This window comes from Carcharhinus amblyrhynchos, chromosome 4, assembly GCF_965287045.1.
Source record: "Carcharhinus amblyrhynchos chromosome 4, sCarAmb.v2.hapA, whole genome shotgun sequence".
NCBI classification, from domain to species: domain Eukaryota; kingdom Metazoa; phylum Chordata; class Chondrichthyes; order Carcharhiniformes; family Carcharhinidae; genus Carcharhinus; species Carcharhinus amblyrhynchos.
Window position 1 is genome coordinate 60,595,830 of NC_137327.1, and position 13,942 is coordinate 60,609,771.

The 13,942-nt window shown below is 39.9% G+C and overlaps 1 protein-coding gene across 3 annotated transcripts in view; it reads right to left on the reverse strand.

The window, feature by feature from the left end:
* The window catches only part of fcsk (fucose kinase), a 376,885-nt gene that overhangs the window by 184,161 nt on the left and 178,782 nt on the right, over positions 1-13,942 (reverse strand). The window lies entirely within an intron of this gene.

Genomic DNA, 13,942 nt, shown 5'->3' on the forward strand with positions numbered 1-13,942 from the left:
TCACGATGATACCACTAGTCCATTGCCTCTCTCCAATGTAATACCACTTTTCAAGAAAGAAGGGGGGCAGAAAGTGGGAAACTACTGGCCAGTTAGCCTAACATCTGTCACATCAAGGTAAGATATGCTGGATGCTGGAAATCTGAAATAAAAACATCTGTCATTGGGTAAATGGCAGAATCCATATTCAGGAGATAGGCGCAAAGCAAAATCATAATATAATCAGGCTTTGTCAACCTGGTTTTGTGAAAGGTAATCATGTTTGACAAATTTATTAGGATTCTTGAAGATATAACAAGCAGGCTGGTAAAATGCAACTAGCAGAGAGCCTAAGGGATCAGTGCTGGGCCCTAACTATTTATGATCTATATTCATTACTTGGGTTAGCCAATTTTGCCAATGGTACAAGACAGATAAGAAAGCAAGCTGCGAAGAGGACACAAAGAACGTGCACAGGATAGTTAATTGAGTGGGCAAAAATTGGTGGATGGGTATATTGCTGGAAAGTGTGAGACTGTTTACTTTGGCAGAATTAACTAGAAAAGCAAATTATTATTAAAATAAATAATGTCTGCACAATGTTCCGATACAGAAAGATCCATGTGTCCTTGTGCATGAGTAAGAAGAGTAACATGCAGGTATAGGAAGTAGTTAAGAAGGCAAATGACATTGGTCTTTATTGCAATGGGGATGCAGTATAAAAGTAGGGAGGTCTTGCTACAACTGCACAGGGCAATAGTGATACCACACCTAGATATTGTATACGATTTTGGTCTCCTTACTTAAGAAAGTATATACTTGCAATGGAAGCAGTTTAGGGCAATTTAAGCTACTTCTTGAGATGAAGGGGTTGCGTTATGAGGAAAGGTTAAGCAGGTTAGGTCTATACTCATTGGAATTTAGAAAAGGGCGAGAGGTGGCTTTGTCAAAACGTTTAAGATTCTGAGGAGATTGACAGGATAGATGCTGAGTGGATGTTTCCACTTGTGGCGAAATCTAAAAACTAGGGGGCATGGTTTAAAACTAAAAGGTTGCTCATTTTAAGATTAAGATCAGAAGGAATTTAATCTCTGAGTCGTTGGTCTTTGGAATTCTCTTCCTAAAAATCAATGTAAGCTGGTCAGAAAATATATTCAAGGTGAAGTTAGATAGACTTTTGATCCAAAAGGGAGTCTAGGATTACAGCTGACAGGCAGGGAAGTGGAGTGAACAATAAGATTGTGAAGCAGCTCGAGGGGCTGAATGGCCTACTCCTGCTCGTATTTCTTATGATAGTATATCCATGTGTACCTTTATGGACTATGCCATCTCTAAATTATGAAGAAATGCATCCTTCCAATTGGCCAAGTTGGAGGATGGATAATTGGTCAGAACAGCATTGCGCAATCAAGTTTACAGTTGGCAACGATAGGTATAAGTGTTTTCTGCAACTGGAGTGAACAATCATTGTAGAGAGAGTACAGAGTATGAAGATCAGCTCAAGATCAAATAAAATTTGGATTTTCTATTTACCCTTAGAACAGAAAGAGTTAATGAACATACTTTCATCCGATTCTGTCTCCCTCCTGAATTGCCTTTCAAATTATAATTGGGTTACTTCAAAAATTCAGCTTTCCTGTGCAGGCTGACTGCTAAGCTTAAAGCAACTAAGACAGTTGCAAGAGTGGTTAATCTCTGTGCTGTCTTCTTGCTCTGTTGATGTGAGAATGTCTCATGCCAATAGCCATTAACTGAAGAGTGTCAGCATTTGATTGACAGAAAATAAATCTCCCAATCTTTCTAATGGCGCATGTGGTTACTGACTAATATCACAACAGAAATCTGATTGTAATCTTCTGCTTGGACCAATATCTTTGTCAATCATTCTGACAGTGCTGGCAGCCACTGACTGCTGCCTTCATTAATACTGGATGTTCCATGCACTGATGGAAAAAGAGGCAGCTCAAGACAGTCAATCATGCCGGTGGCTGATTTATGTCCAAGGGTTATCTTGATAAGAGACCCAGAATAAGCACTTGTCTTATTGATATGGGTAACAAAGATCTTCTCCCTCTGTCAATTGCCTTCCCTGATTGTCTTCCAAAATCATTTTTATCACGGTGGTAGGATTCTACAGCCACAGCTTTCTGTACCTCATCCCAGTGAACCTCCTCCAAAGGAACATCAGCAGGCAGTGTTGGTAAGCTATTCAACTATGGTTAACATTACAGTTGAGCCCGACCTACTTTCACCAGACAACAAATGCATTACGTTTTGGCAGAGATCAACAAATAGCAATCAGTACGCAGTACCCTGGCTGACTTTTCCATCTCCTCAGATCATTGGGCATGGAGGCCAATTGTTGTTGGCAATTTTTGCGAAAGTGAACTCACTCAATACACAACAAATCCTTCAAGACAAACACTGACAAAGGGCATCTGTCTGCCAATCAAAGTTTAAACAAAATACTTCCAATATCCTCAGACTCTCAGATTGAGCCATGAGTTAATGAAAGGATTCATCTACATTACTGCTGGTTAACTCACTTTCACTCTTATCAAAAATCTCCCTTTTCATTTGCATAATCTGAATAGTTCTTTCAAATTCTTCATTAAGATATGATGCTTCAACTTTGTGTTAATGAACAGCATGCTGAGACAGCTTACAGAAAAAAAAGCAGCTTTTCTCCAAACTTTTTTATGAGCTGCAGACCCTTCTGTTGGAATTACTGTTTTTGGTGTTCAGTTTATGTTCCTAATGTTGCCTTTCAGATTCTTTTAATGCACTCTTGGACTTCTTCAGCAATATTTTATAATTATTAGTATATTGATGTTTTTATAGGGCCGGCACAACAGCACAGTGGTTAGCACTACTGCCTCACAGTGCCAGGGACCCAGATTCGATTTCTGGTTTGGGTCCCTGTCTGTGTGGAGCCTGCACGTCACCCCCCCCCCCCCCCCCCCCCCCCGATATCTCTGTGGTTTCTCCCGGATGTTCCAGTTTCCTCACATAGTTTGAAAGATGTGCTGGTCAGGTGCTTTGGCCATGCTGAATTCTCCCTCGGTGTACCCAAACAGACACCAGATTGTGGCAACTAGGGGATTTTCACAGTAACTTCATTGCAGTGTTGATGTAAGCTGACGTGTGATTCTAATAAACAAAATAAATGATAAAATATATTCATAATAAACCTCCTTGGTTTTCTCCTTTGTGTACACTGTGACATTTTTGGTTTAACACTGCTCCAGTTTGACCAAAATCTGCATCACATGATGTGATGTCTGGGCCCAGGGACAGCATTCATGGAGGTTCAAAGGTCTTTCAGTTTGTTTGGTCTGGTTTGTGATGATATTGTGCCTTTAAGAAATGTACCCATATCATGTATCTTATGGGGATATGTTTAAAAATTCAACTCTGGTTTAAATGGTGCCAATTCATCTGCAAAGCAGTATTTGTTTTAATCCGAGCTAATGCATTTATGTTTATTTTGTTTATTCTTCTGGGGTTTTGATTAGATTGACTGACAGAGACAGAGTCACGTGAATGGGCAGAGATAAGCTTTAGGGAAAAATAAGCAGTTTCTGCCTGGTTTTGAAAGAAGCAAGGAGTTTCTGTCTCTTTTGCCTGAGGGTGTTGTTTGTGTGTTAGATGACAGGTGTCTCTCTGTCTTTCTCTCCAGAGGGTTCAAAGACTCTAGGACTGTTAACAAATAAAAACGTGTAAGTTTGTGTTGTTTGCTAAATGGTTTTGAAGAATTTAAGTCTATAAGAGGGGTATTGCTTAAACTGGAACCGAGAGAGATAGGCTAGCAATTAAGAATTGTATCTTGTCATGTTCAAGTATTACAATTAGTAAAAGTTAAGCTTATTATAGTTAAATTGTTCTGTCCATAGAATCACACCTCAATTAAAACACCTTTTCCCCACATGAATGCCAAAATACAAAGTCTGCTGGGGTCTGGTTGGGCTTCATAACATGCCTTGGGGCTTCTGCTCTGGTACCCTAACAGGTTAATCTTATCAAGAAGAATACTGATCATTGTTGGTCGTCAATCTGGCTTCTCAGTACTGCCTGCTCTGAACAGAAACTCAAGGAGAGATTTTCAGTGATATTGCTTTACAGTTTTAACACTGGACTCAGCTTTCTTCTCTCAAAGCACATTTCTTCTATTTTCATCATCTGCTTTGAGTACTGTTGGAATCATAGAATCCCTACAGTGTATACGACAACAATCCCACCCAGGCCCTCTCTCTGTAACACCATATACTTACTGTCTACTTTGCCATATCCATTTCATGTTTTATCTGCAGTATCAGTTCAACCTGTTGTAAGTCCTCTCCAATTATTATTACGTTTCCCTCTTAAGTTGATGCTCCACTGTCATTTCTAAACTAGCCATCCATATTTCTAACTCTTCTGACACATCTTTAAGAGGAACATTAATCTTAGCACCTGATTCATAAAGACAAATGTGATACTTTAAGTCAGCCAACTTTTCCTATAAAACCTTTGTTTTGGCAACCTCAGTGAGCTTTCCTCAAATCATTAGGAATGCAAACACCTTATCCCCAACTAAGTTATTTCATGGCAAAAAATTCACATTTTCAATAGGCAAAGTGGGAACTAGTAATAGGACCAGTGACTAAGTCACATTTCAAATGAACTTTACACAAGGGAACCAGTAAATCAATAAACCACTTATAGACTTTGCAGTAAAATGTTTCCAATAAACAAACTACCTAGACAGAAACTTACATTTGCCTACCAGCAACAGTAACTGAAATGTTCCCGCAATGTTTAAGGATGACAACTGATTTGATTGCCTCACTGGAAAATTCTCAAAAAGCTTTGTTTCCTGTAGCCTGATTCACCATCAGTAAACATCAGAGAAATTACCTGCTTGTCATGAGGTTTACCCAGTATGGCAGCATTTTCTACAGGACCGCATGTGACTGTCCACATGCTTGTTCTCGAAGGGACACTGTTCTTGAATTCTTCCATCAGAATACTTCCCTAAGGTTCTTGAGTCTTATATAAACTTCTTCATACAATCTATCAAATACAATTTCCTTCTATCAACCAATTTCCATAAATATTCCCTTTTTACATTTCTGAACTTTTATCTGTAAGCCTCAGATATAACTCATAAGCATTGAGAAGAGCAGTCATTACATTCTCATAGTTACTGGAATGCTTTTCTGAAAGACTTAAATGCACCTCCAAAGCTTTCCTTACAAAACACCCTTCAGGAGTGTTGTTCAAAATTGTTTTGGCCATTTCAAATTCATGGCTATTTTCTTGAATGACATAGAACACATGTCTACCCTGTCCTCATTAAAATTAGTTGCCAAGTGAATATTCTTTGCCAAATCAAATCTAGGCAGGGTTTGCTCTCGGGGCCTCCTCATCTTTCACTGCCAATTCATGTTTGCATAATCTGAGCCTTTCTCTTTCCAATTCTCTGTCTTTCTCTCTTTATAACTTCTCTTTTTCTATTTTTTTTCTCTTTCTCTTTGGAGTTCAAGTTTTTTCATGTCTTTCTCCTGCTTCTCTTTCCAAATTCATCCTGTTTTGAATTGTCTCCATTTCCCTTTCTTTTTCTCATTTATGTCAGCTTTTCTTTTTCTAATTGAAGTTAGTTCTACTTGAGTACTATCAGGAACATTTTTTCTTTAATCTTTAATTCTTCAATGATCTCTGCCTTTTGTGACAATACTATGTCTTTAAGAAACACATTTTAGTCATTTTTGCAGGTTTTTCCAAGCAGCTCTTAGCATTTTATTTTGAATACCGAAATGTCGGTAAGCAGTGATCTCTAATTGTTACTGAAGCAATATAATGGACATGTTTATTTTATGCTGGACTAATGCAGTGTCTTGGGGATTTAATGATCCCTTGGGATTGTTGACTGGGATTTGATTTGGGGATGATTGACAGGTCAGATGCTGCCTTGAGACAGTACTTTTCTACAGCAAATTCCAAGGTTTTGGTTTCAGTTTAGTTGCTTGCCAGAAGCCAGTGGAGGTAGGTTGTGTTCCTTTCTCTCTCTCGAATTGAAAATTTTGCTGTCTGGGAGTTTGAAGTGCCTGGGAGGAAGGTAGTGTGTTTCTGTCTTTCTTGTTTTCTATCCAGAGGCGTGCTGAATGTTTTAGGACTAGAAAGCTTCAGGGCTTTAATTCAACATCCAAAGGACTAATTCACAGCAGGAGTTAAAAAGCTGCAAAATCCAGCATCATGTAAGCATAGTTGCTTTTTGTGCCAAGTTTAGAAAGGGGTGTAGATTTGCGGGTGTGTTTTGACTTGGAACTTTATAGCTAGTTGTTAAGGTTTTTACAATATCATGGTTTTTTTTGTAATTGGTATAAGCTATGTGATTTTTATTAGAATTTACCTATGTTCTTAAATAAACTTTGTTTGATAAGATCTTCCTAGTGGATCAGTTGAATCATACCTGGAGTGAAACCTTATGCTCAGCCATGCCAAATTCAAAGGTAAAAACTTCAGGTCTAAGCTCTCTTTATAAAACACATTATAGTTTCTGGCCTGGATCGTAACACTTAAAATCTGAATTTACAAGTGGGCCTACGACCACTTTGCTACTGCCTTCAAATTATTCTTGGTCAACTGTTTCAAAATACTAAGAAACAAATCCATCCTCTGCACAAAAGGCTTGAACATCAAAAGTATTCATGTTGATTTCCACAGCAGAGTAAATATGAAATCTTATTTATTCAAAATCTGGGAAATTCTGGTGAACCCATTTCATGGCCTCTTTTGGTTCACAATCCAGATATGCCCCGATTTTGTTACAACTCCTGTGAATACCAAATAAACTAAAAGAATCAAATTTACCAAATACAGATACAAATTATGTCTTCCAAAATTTGAAGTTTGAGGCTGAATTCCAGCTCCTTTATTCATGGCTTTAGCCACTAAGTGCCATCCAGCAGCAGCTTTACTCCATCCTAGTTCCACAGGTATAATTTTAATCAAAAGGCGCATCGCTTTTTCAGATCCCTTGCAGTATTGCTCCCAGATCCAATCTTTTTGGTCATCTTTTTCAGCTGAGCCATGACTTTCTTTCATGTGCCACAGGAAAAAAAGGAGATGGCAATCAGCAAGTGAATGAATTGTCAGATATAGCAGCTCTGTGACAATCAATACAGAACATGGCTACGCTGGTGGCGACCCTCTCCCTTATCAATGCCACCAATGGTTACTTTAGTCTGCAGCTGACCTCAGCACTCTGCAAGCCATGGAGCTCATCACATTAGGCAGACTCAAAATAGTCAAGGTGAACGATACTTTGACGGATCAGATAAAAATCTTAGACAAGTCAGTGAGGCCAAAGGAAGACAAGACACCAGTAACTGATGGGATTCATTACAGAATTCTAAGACTGGGATTTAAAATGACAGAGAGGTTATATTTCAGGATCATACTGAGCGTGATTATGTTCCAGAATACTAAAGAGTGGCTAATGTTGCAGCTATTTCAGAAAAGACCGATTAATCTAAGTAGTCACTTGTCAATTAACTGAACATCTATTACAGGCAGAAGTGTAAGGATTAAATTATCACATAATTATTGAGAAAGCAGCTAGAAGTAGCAAGGACAAATTTAAAAATGAATGACAAAACTTGGAATTCTTCGAAGAGCTAACAGACATGATAGATGGGGAAATGCACTGGGTGTAATTACACAGACTTTAGCAAAGTCTTTGATATATGTAATATAACTAGAAAAAAAGAGGTATTGGATTTGGTGGAAAGCAAATTGGATTGAAAACTGGTTAGCTGGGGGAGAATAAAGAACAGGAGTTGAAGCCAACTTTTCAGTGGTTGGATGCAGTCAGTAGTCTCCCTCAGATTTCAGTTCTGCAGCCATTGCTGTTCAATGTTCAAAAATTTTGGATAGAGACCTACAGGGAGTGGTGTCCCGATTCAGAGAAGCCAAACTGGAATGATTAGCTTATTCCTCAGAAAACCAAAGGAAGGTACAAACTGTTAAGATGGTGGAATCTCCACATTTCTATAACCTCTGCAATCCTCCAAAATCTCTGTGTTTCCCAAATTGTGGCCTTTTGCACACTTCAAATTTATTTGGACCCACCACAGTCAGCAGTGCCTTCAGTTGCCTGGAGCCCAAACGCTGAAATTCTCTCCCTAAAATACGACACATCTCTCTCCTCCTTAAAATCTATCATAAATGTCGTTGTACAAGTTAATACATCTACTTTTGGAGCTTCAAAATATTCTTCCAATATAGGAAGACTTACATGCCAAGTATAAAAGTGATCTGCCAGCTTGGGTATGGGGGTGGTCACCATTTTGAAATGTCTTCAGCATCCAACACAAAAAGTTGGCAGGTCTTAAACTCCCATGGATCTTCAAAACACAGCCCCCTGTCACCTGCTTGATTTGTTGCTTCCAGTTAAAAAGGTACTGATAAGTAAAACACTCACTTGTTGAGTAAAAAATTGAGGCCGACGACTAATGCAAGTGCAGCATGTTGTTGCAAAGTTCATACCCCAAGCTCAATAAAAAAACGTCTCACATAGCAGACTGGTTAAAAAATTAAAAGTTCCTATGATCCAATAGAAAGTTGAATAGTGGATCCAAAATAGGCTCAGTGGCAGGAAGGGTAATGGTCAATTGACGTTTTGTGATTGGAAGGCTTTTTTCAGTTGTGTTCAACATGGCTCAAGACTGGGTCCTTTACTGTTTGTGGTACATTTTAGTTAGACTTAAATATTGGCAGCATGATTAAGAAGTTTGCAGATGATAGAAGAACGCCAGTGTGGTTGGTAATCAGGAAAATGTAGATTGCAGGAAGATATCAATGGACTGGACAAGTAGAAACATGGTAATGTGATTTATTCTACAGAAATGCAAGATAATGAAGGACAAACAAAGGAAAGCAATATACAATAAAGAGAGGATTCTGAGAAGTATAAGACGACCAGACAGAATTCAAGAGTCTATTTCCATAGATCTTCAAAGGTGACTGCATTATTTTAAAGGATATAATTGCATTAGAGATGGCAGAAAGAAGATTTGTAAGTACATTGCCAGGAATGAAGGTTTTTTAAAAATTAATTTGCGAGACATAGGCATCACTGGCTGGCCAGCATTTATTGCTGATCCCTAGTTGCCTTTAAGAAGGTGGCGGTGAGCTGCCTTCTTGAAACACTGCAGCCCACGTGCTGTAGGTTCATCCACAATGCCGTTAGGGTGGGAATTCCAGGATTTTGACCCAGTGACTGCGAAGAAACGGTGATATATTTCCAAGTCAGGATGGTAAGTGGTTTGGAGGGAAACTTGCAGGTGTTGGTGTTTCAACGTATCTGCTGCTCTTGTCCTTCAAGATGAAAGTAGTCTTGGGTTGGAAGGTGCTGCCTAAAAACTTCGGTGAATTTCCGAGTGCATCTTGTAGGTAGTACACACTGCTGCTACTGAATATCAGTGGAGGAGGGAGTGGATGTGGTGCCAAACAAGCAGGCTGCCTTATACTGATGGTAAACAGATCACATTTGTATCTACCCCAGTCCAGCGCCAGCATCTCAACATCATTTATACTGATGGTGTCAAGCTTCTTGAGTGTTGTTGGAGCTGCACCATCCAGTCAAGTGGGGAGTATTCCATCATACTCCTGACTTGTGCCTTGGAGATGGTGGACAGGCTTTGGGATTCAGGAAGTGAGTTACTTGCCACAGTATTCCTAGACTCTGACCTGCTCTCGTAGTCATTGTGTTTACGTGGCAAGAGCTGTTGAGTTTCTGGTCAATGGCAACCCAAGAATGTTGATAGTGGGGAATTCAGTGATGGTAATACCATTTCATGTCAAAGGGTGCTGGTTAGATTGTCTCTCACTGGTGATGGTCATTGCCTGACAATAGTGTGGCACAAATGTTACCTGCCACTTGTCAGCCCAAGCCTGGATATTTGTGCAGATGCTGCTGTATTTGAATATGGACTGCTCCACGATCTGTTTTCCTTTGTGATGCTTTACCATGTTTACCTAATGAGTTATTAGGTCACTGACAGTCTACATTTAAAGGTTTCTGTGGCATTGAAGTGTTACTTTTTGTACCTGAGGAGAATTTTGTAATAAGTTGTGTCAGAATATTACAATCTTCCATTTAGGGAGATTCAAGATATTTCGCCAGCTTCCCAGAGAGTTACCAAATCATCACATAGTATTGCACTGAGCCATATGAATTACATGATGTGTAATTTCATTGCTGATGTTTCAAGTTAGGATATGCCTTCACAATCTTCTCAGATACAGCCCAATATCTAACTAGACATTGGTATAACCCGGTGATCCGATATGACCTGGTTGATCTCAATTATTCTACGAAAGATGGGATAACTTCACCTCCTAATTAATTCTTTATGGTACACGTTTGACACCTGTACGTCATGTTAAAATGTCTCTAAAGTGCAAGGCAGAGTGAAGCTCATCTTGAATGATAGCACATAACAGGAATTAATGAATCAGCAGCCCATTTTACACTCTATCCTTTCAAAATAAATCTATAAAAAACTGGATGGGTTGCAAAAGAGCTGCCTTTATTAACCATCGTGTTACTGTTGAAGATGAAATTCACCCTCACAGATTTCTTTTATACCCATTTGATCTTCAGCTGTTTAAAAAAGTATTTAATAATTGATGCACACTAAAATAATTCTGAATGTCACATGGAGATATTAAGTCACATGATCTGGCATTTAAGAAGGTCAAACTCAGCTATACTACCAACTAAGGTTTGCTAATTATTCCTGTTTCCATAGTGTTAATGGGTTTTTACAGGTTGAGGGTGCTCACTTCATGCCCAGTCCTTGTCCTTTTCCAACCAGGTTTAGGACTGACTTTGCTGGAGACCCAACTGAGACTAGCCAAACATGTATTTTGCTTCCGCACGTAAGCCTCACCTGAGTGGCAGTAGAATGGATACATCAGATGGAAAGAGAAGACTGGACTGGCCAAAGAGAACTAGTGAAATATATTTGAGGAGAATATTCAAGAGCATGACACCCCTGTGCTGAAGTCAAGTGATGGACTGGGCTTAGGTCGTGCTGTCCATTATTGCCTGGTCCCCAGCAGGACAAAGACTGAGTAAGTAATTATCCCTAATGGAAAATACAGGTTTTGTCTTTCAATATAAAGAATTTAAATTTTACAACTTACAATCTCCACAAATGAGGCTATTAAATATTATCTGCATTTGTTTAAATTCACTGACATGACCTAAAATGAGTAAATCTCAAACAGCCTGCATTTTATCCCCAGCTCTGGGGGTCATTATTACTCCCAACGCTATGAAAGCTGCAAATATATCACTGGTAGGAATCAAGTATCTGTTCAGCAATTACTCTGATGAGGGCTAATAGTCCTCAGTTATACTATCAAAGATAGTCTTGCATTGGTAACCTTTCACAACCACATGACATGCAATAAAGTACTTCGGAAGTGTAGCCAAAGTTGTGCAGGAAATAGGCCAGCCAATTTGTGCACAGCAGCTTCCACAAGCAGCAATGTGATTACATGCAGATAATCTGTTTTTAGTGATGTTAAGTAGAACTCTAATGATCTTTGAAACAGTGCATTAGATCTTACATGTCCATCTAAGTAGGGAGGTGGGGCCTTGGTCAACATATCATCCAAAAGACTCTTCGGTCTCTGGAGTGGAACCTTCTTACTGATATTATAAACTGAGCCAATGGCCAGGGATAACGGAGTTTTCTAAATCTCTGCTTGCAATCAGGTATGGAGTTCTCCTCCCTGGCGCTACTAGACCAGTTAAAATTTAATGTTAGTCAAAAGTCCATCTTCTAACTGAAACCTGAGCACGTTATCAACATCATCTCAAACCTCATGTTGCCTTTCTGCTTTAAATTACATGGTACAAAGAGGCCTAGAATAATGATTCAGAGGTGAGTTCAAATCCCACCATGGCACCTACATAAGAACATAAGAAATAGAAGCAGGAATAGGCCTTCTAACCCTTCGAGCCTGCCCCGCCATTCAATAAGATCATGGCTGATCTGAAGCGGATCAGTTCCACTTTCCCGCTTTCTCCCCTTTAACCTTTAATTCCCCTGTCTATCAGAAACCTATCTACCTGTGGCTTAAATATATTTAGCGAGGTAGCCTCCACCACTTCAACGGGTAGAGAATTCCAGAGATTCACCACCCTTTGAGTGAAGAAGTTCCTCCTCAACTCTGATCTAAACTGCCACGCACGCCCCCACCCACCCACCACCACCACCTTATCTTGAGGCTGTGCCCTCTAGTCCTGCTATCCTTTCTAAGCGGGAAGAATCTCTCTACCTCTACCCTATCCATCCCCTTCATTATCTTATACGTCTCTATAAGATCCCCCCTCATCTTTCTAAACTCCAACGAGTACAGACCCAGTCTATTTAGTCTCTCTTCATAGGCCAACCCCCTCATCTCCAGTATCAGCCTAGTGAACCTTCTCTGCACTCCCTCCAAGGCCAATATATCCTTCCACAAGTGCGGCGACCAAAACTGCACACAGTACTCCAGCTGCGGCCTCACCAGTGCCCTGTACAGTTGCAGCAAGACCTCCCTACTTTTATATTCTATCCCCCTCGCTATGAAGGCCAACATTCTATTCGCCTTCTTGATCACCTGCTGCACCTGCAGACGGGGTTTTTGCGACTTGTGCACAAGGACCCCCAGGTCCCTCTGCACTGTAGCATGTTGCAGCTTTTCGCCTTTTAAATAATAATCTCTCCCACTATTATTTCTGCCAAAGTGGATAACCTCACACTTGCTAACATTATACTCCATCTGCCAGGTCCTCGCCCACTCGCTCAGCCTATCCAGATCTCTCTGCAGACTTTCCACACCCTCCACGCAATTTGCTTTTCCACTCATCTTCGTGTCATCAGCAAATTTCGTCACTCTACACTCAGCCCCCTCCTCCAGATCATCTATACAAATGGTAAATAGCTGAGGCCCCAGCACCGATTCCTGTGGCACTCCTCTAGTTACCAACCGCCAATCAGAATAGCACCCATTGATACCAACTCTCTGCCTCCTATTAGGCAGCAATCCTCTATCCATGCTAACACCTTACCCCCAACTCTGTGCACCCTAATCTTCTGTAGCAGTCTTTTGTGAGGCACCTTATCAAGCGCCTTTTGGAATCTATAAGCACCACATCCACCGGTTCCCTTCTGTCTACTGCACGAGTCACATCCTCATAGAAATCCAATAAATTCATCAAACACAACTTCCCCTTAACGAATCCGTATTGCGTCTGCTCGAGCAAACCAGTCTTTTCTAGGTGCCTCGCTATTTCTTCTTCGATGATGGATTCTAGCATTTTTCCAACTACAGACGTTAAATTAACCGGCCTATAATTCCCTGCCTTTGTCTGCTACCTTTTTTAAACAGCGGCGTAACATTAGCCGTTTTCCAATCTTCCGACACATCCCCGGAATCCAGTGAATTTTGATAATTCGCTACCTCGGGATTTTAAATTCATTTAACTGAATAAATCTGGATTAAAAAATTATGTAACCATCACATTGTCATAATAATCCATCTGGTTCAGCAATATCCTCCAGAGAAGAAGATCTGATGTCTTTACATGGTCTGGGCCACATGACTCCAGACTCACAGCAATGTGGCTGATTCTTACCAGCCCTCTGAAAGTACCAAGCAAACCATTCAGCAGTCAAGAACACAACTCACCATTACTTCCTCAAGGGCAAAATTACTGGTTTTGGCAGTGATGCTCACAACCTGTGAACAAATTTTTAAAAAGTGTAGGGTTCTTGGATTGTTGGTTCAAACTTTTAATCTCAATAAACTCTCAACAAATAAAGCATTTCAGAAGTAACTTTTTCTGCAGAAAGCATAATAAAACAAATATGCTTATTTCATAATACAATTAGAATAATTATTAAAAAATCCCAGTGGTATG